This window comes from Toxotes jaculatrix, chromosome 12 (genome assembly GCF_017976425.1).
Source record: "Toxotes jaculatrix isolate fToxJac2 chromosome 12, fToxJac2.pri, whole genome shotgun sequence".
Lineage (NCBI taxonomy): Eukaryota > Metazoa > Chordata > Actinopteri > Toxotidae > Toxotes > Toxotes jaculatrix.
This window is the reverse complement of record NC_054405.1, coordinates 21,071,187-21,077,018: the sequence shown is the minus strand read 5'-3', so window position 1 is coordinate 21,077,018 and position 5,832 is coordinate 21,071,187.

The window sequence follows — 5,832 nt, the reverse complement described above, 5'->3', positions numbered from 1 at the left end:
AAAAAAAGAAACAGTTTAAAAGAATACAGTTTAATCTAATTAGCAGTTCCTTCCTCTTACATGGCCTTTGATAAATAGATGTGCCACACAGTGCCAGAGCACTTAGGAGACTACAAGTAAGGATGAATTGAATAAACATTCAAGTTATCAAATGACACTCTATTAACTTCTGATAATTTCTTGTAGATGTGAAGTGATGCACTCTGTTGCACTTCAGTGTGTGAAAGTGTGGCAAAACATTTCTTAGCATAAAGGCTGCTCTTTTATTATTCACCATCCGTAAAGTTTTATTTTACTGTCATCTGGGGAAAAGCTTAAAAACTAATTTGTTTTCTGAAATGCAAAATTTAACCAACGTAAAAATACAACTCCTTTCTTTCTTTTGCAGATTAGCTTTAAAAAGCAGGCCATGCTGCTCCGTCAAAGGTACAGCTGAGGGTGACAGATAAGGGGGAAAGTGGGTATGTAGATGTATTATTTTGTTTTGACAGCTATTGTGATTTCAATGACAGCTTTCATTTGCATCCAGATGATAATAGCACAGTTACTCCCAAACAGAAAGAACAGCCAAGTGAAATGAAAAGATAATCGTTTATTTCCTTTAAAGGATTCAGGCTTGAAACACTTCTTTGAATGGGCAACATCAGCGATCAGACTCTTTTAATGCTCCTCGTCTATCAGAGTTTAATCATCCAAAAAAAACCTCTTCACTGGTGGTCTTTGAAATGCGTTATAAAAAGAAAAAAAAAATGAAATTATAAAGCACACTGGAAACATTTTGTACTCGCATACAAGTAAGGGAAAAAAATGTAGCGTTGCACTGACAGTTACGTAAGCCAAAAGATAACTGCAGATAAGTGCCACGTCCTTGACAGATCACTGCAGCAGAGTCAAAGCTTTTCTTTCACAAGGGTCAGAATTGGCTAACATCCTGCACAGTAGCCCCGAAGCTTCACGTTATACTTAGAGGGCATGTGTGTACTCTGAGACAATCTGTTTATTCTCTCTGGGGTCTGGACAAGGATAGCCGAGCAGTGTGAGCCATTTATGCTGCTGCAGCCCTAGAACTGTTTACTCTCCCCTTGGTATCACTCATGAAGTGAAACTCCTGTGAAACAGCTTTTAAAAGTAACTGGAATTTGTGCTAACTAGTGTATTTATATCCAAGAAGAAATGTCCATTACTCATAGGATATGTAACTGGACACTCTCAACTTAACAAAGGTGTTTTTCTCATGAAACTGAAGTATGACACAGGCTTTACCCTGGAGTTAATACACATAATTTAAACTAATATTAACAAAAAAAACTGCACTCTAACCTCTAGCTAAACTTAAACCTGCCCAAAATGTACCTAAAATGCTAGATGTATCAAAGATCTAGAGATGTTGTCAACAGGACAACAAAATGTTTATATTGAACATACCTGCAAAATAATCTGTGTGTATTCATGTTTTTATGTTTGTGTATAGGCAGATTGATTAAGGTGAAGGAAAGATCACGGTTTTGGTAAAATATTTAAAAAATCAACGCTGACTCAATTTACAACGTATTTTCAGTGTTTAACTGAAGCCAAAATCTTTCCTTCACCTCAGTTTTTTTTTGTGGTCTGAAGCTACCAAACCATGTCCTTTACAAGCCTAACCATCCACCCTGACCACCTACCTGCAACCTCTGAGTAATATAATTCTCCTGTCTTTTTCAAAAAGGAAGCTATAGGAAATAAAATACACTGCAGGTATCTAGCAGTGACAGGGTGTCCTAATACCATTAGGAAATACAAAACAAAATAATTGCCCTTCACTGTGCATTGCTGAGATAACGTTCTTCCACTTTTTTCTCATTTTTACTTACTGTAACAGATATGAACCGCGTGTCGGGGAGCCAGGGTGGCCGTCTCTGCTTCAGTGCATCTCCAGGAAGGACAGAGACAGATCAATTTTAATTACCCGTAGCCTCTCGGAGAGCATGAGAGTAATGGGGATTTAAACAGCTGAGATGGCCACACTAACCTCAGGAAACCCCCAAGAGCCGCAGATACAAAATACAGCACGACTCCCACAGATGCACCCAGAAGAAAAAGAGGGGTTATGAAAACCTGAGAGTTATATAATCATGTTGTTGACCAGGGTGCTGCCTTTTCAAAAACTGATTCTATACATGGCGTGGTGTAACTTCAGGAAAGGTTGATCCATTATTCTCAGAAGCTTGGGACAGGATGTGGACGGCACTGCGTTTCCATGGAGATAAAAGAGAAACTCTGCGTTAGAACACAAGTTTAGAATTCAGGAAACAGGCACACACACACACACTCATACATACCTCTGTAACAGAGAGCAGTCCAACTCTTTGTCGAGCTTTCAACAAAAGTGGGTTTAACCTGCGGCTGTTTGAGAGAGTGTGAGGGAGAGATAGGAACGAGAAAAAGGGGCAAGGCCAAGGAGACAGGTGGACAGAGGGGATTCTGCACAGGGGGGATATCACTGCCAACAGGATGTAGATATTGGAATCGTGGACACGTTATATTTCACAGACGGAGTGGGTGCCTGTTTGATTTGTAGCTGCATGAACAGCCTGCTGCACATCCTCTTGAGTCTTACCTTGATGAGAGCCGCACCATCTGTTAAAACTCATGCAACTCTTAACTACAAGACCGCTCGCCAGTTGTTCGTAAATGAGCATCTGCAAAAAAATATTCTTATTGTGTGAGAAGTTACTGCACTACAGTGCAGGTCTGAGAGAGCTAAATCAACACCCCAAAAGCTGAAAATGTGCTGCAGCAGCAGAATAGTTTGTGAACTAAAGTCTTATCAACAAGCACAGCAATAAAACCGTCTTTATGCCCACTCTGCAATATGCTTTAACATTTTTTATTAATAAGTGAAACAATACTACATTTTTGATAGAGGGAATTCACCATCATCAGGCCACTGTTAAATGAAAACAGTAAAGGAGCCCCCTGCTTCTAAATCCCTCTGCTGCAGATGTCGTACTGTGCTTCCCCTCTAGGCATAATTTTATCAGCCGGTGCAAGAAACGCTACCTTCATTACAGCAAAGAGTCCGTGCTGTCATGAGGCAGCTTTTTAAAAATGAATAAATCCATGTCAGTGATGCAAGTGGAATCTTTGACTGTTTTGCTTTCCACCTCCACCTCGCATCAGATGTTTAAATGTCAGTTCCAATCAATCCCTTTTAAAGCCCCTTTTATGGGAGAAGAATTAGCTTCAGGTCTATTTTTAGAATCAATAATATTTTCTGATTTCTGGCCCGTCAGCCATGCAGGCTCTGTTCTGCAGAGTAAGGGAGCTAATTTTAATGTGCTCTACATACAACCAAATCTACCTCGGCCTTTGTTTAAAAATTGCTTGTAGAGCAAAGAGGAAAGGACAAGCAGAGAGTTATTGATCTAGTAGTTTACCTTAACTGAATATCGATTCAATCATGTCTTAGATTCACTGGTTTAGAATAATTATAAACATCATTAATATGTCACATTTATTTCAATGTAATTTAATATCTTACCTTACAGTCATGATCAATTCACTGCTTCTTTGCATGTCTGTGTTCCTAAGTCAGTTTGATTGGACTAACTAATGTAGTCACTGATTCATGAAATGCCAGATGAACGTACTTTAGACCCTAAAACAGAAGTGTCCTTTGTTATAATAATAAAAATTTGAATGAACTAGATTTTAAAAAAAGTGTCAGGTCCTCCACTTCTGCCACCACTCCCTCTCCCTTTACCTGTCTCTTTTTGTTCTCCTGTCTTGATTGCAGGAGTGGAGACAAGTGCGCAGGACATCGGGCCACGAGCTGCTCATCATCATCCTGCTCTGCCATAAATACCTGGTTCCAACCTCAACACTCTGCCATATCATAGACACTGCTATACACATTCCCCTGTCTGACTCACGCCACCGTCTCCCTCCTGCCATGTCTGAATCCCTCAGTGGATCCAGTCTGCCTCCCCATTCTCTGGACTCATTCTGCCTGGCTCTCCCTTTGCAAAGCCTGCTCGGCTCTGCGCCCCAGCTCAGGCCTCTATCCTGACCCCCTGCTGCCTTTCCCTGCCTCAGCCCTTGCTCCCCGTCCCCAGTTCCCCTTTAGCATCCGTTCTGCTCAGCTCATTCCCTGCCTCTACTACCAGCCTGTTAATAAATAATCTTTGGTTCAAATTGGCCTTCTCCTGTCTCTGCCCATGTTGGTTCTCAGATTAGTCGTAAAAAAAAAAAAAACAAAGATTTGCTGTACCCAAAAAAAAGCCTCCATGTGGGATCCAGGCTGAGTTTCAGGGAATCCCGTTATCCCACGGGTCCGGCCATTTAACTTGACATCAAAGAAATTAGCAGCGCCAGGGACATGGGCCTTAATGATTTTTAATTAAGTAATTCCTCAAGAGGCAGCCAAAACTGCAAAGACAGAGGGAGAGGTTCCTTCTTTTTTCTGTGATGTCTAAAATTGATATAAAATGTGTTTAAAGTCTCTTATAGAATTTATCATTACTGTACATAGAATGGTAACACAGTCACACAGAGTGATGCTAAAGTGAATATCACTTGGAATGATTTTCTTGATTATGTGCAAATGAGAAAGAACAGGCAGATGGATAAGCATTACAAAGCCATAAATCCATCCTCTGTCCAACACATACAAACAAATGTCCCCAGTATCTCCATCCTGACAGACGCAAGCCCTGAGTAATCACAAGCTCTGTGTATCCAAAAATGTGTCCCCGGTGACATTTCGCTGTGACTGGACCTGCAGTTTAAATGCAACCTCTGCCAACATAAACTCGCACACAAACATACACACACGCGCACACAGGCAGACGCAAGGAATGAGTCTGGCCTAGAGACTCTATAAACATGTCACTGGATATTCAACAGCATTACACACTATTAGGAAGAATTTACAACGTCAACAGGCCTATAAGTCAGCCAAACAGAGAGAGGAAGAAAGAGGGAGAGAGAGTTATGTTTCGAACTATGATCAGTGAGCTGATAAGCTGCTGGAAGAAATTAGTGTGGGACATATGATATGCAACTTGACACCAGCACTAAGTGTGTGCAGTGTGTCCAGTCCACTGATAAACAAGTCAGACTGGAAGGGAGCTTTCCTCCTCCAGCGTCTTCCATATTCAGTATGCCTCACATAAACGGGCATTCATAATACAGTGGACTTGATTTACGTGCCATTAAGTTCTAAACACAAGGCCTACATAGGGTTTCTCTCATGACATGTAACGTGACAATAGCCACATAATGTCATCCCATTCCATACCATGATATGGTTCATGGCAGATGTTGGGCTGTTTGGAAGAGCTGCAGAGAGTCAAACCTGTTCTTTCATGTCATAAAACGTTGGCAGATTCTTAAGGCTTCAAATAAGCTTGAGAAACCTAATGAATATCCTACAGTTAATTTGTCTTTAACGTATTCCCGGTCTTGTGTTGTTCTTTTTTCACTAGATGACCATCTTCTTTAAACGTCTGTGATTTGAAACGACGCAGACAGATGATAATTTAAAAAAATTTACTTCACTGGTTTTCAGAGCAAATCAAAAAGCTCAAGTCGTTTGTGATGCGCTCACAACGCGCTGTGTGTTATTCCTGGGACAAGTAAAGCTGGTTGGGAAACTGGAATTATGTAATTATGTTTCTTGTTTAAACGACTGTTTCCCCTCTTGCAGTGCACGGCGTTCAATGCGTTTCCAAATGCGCACGACCAATCTGCAGCAGCGCTCCGCAGACCTCCTGCCAGGCATCTGGCTGCGCTGCATTTATTTCTGGAGGCGCTGCTTTTTCGCTCAGTAACCTCCAACAGGTGGATAAG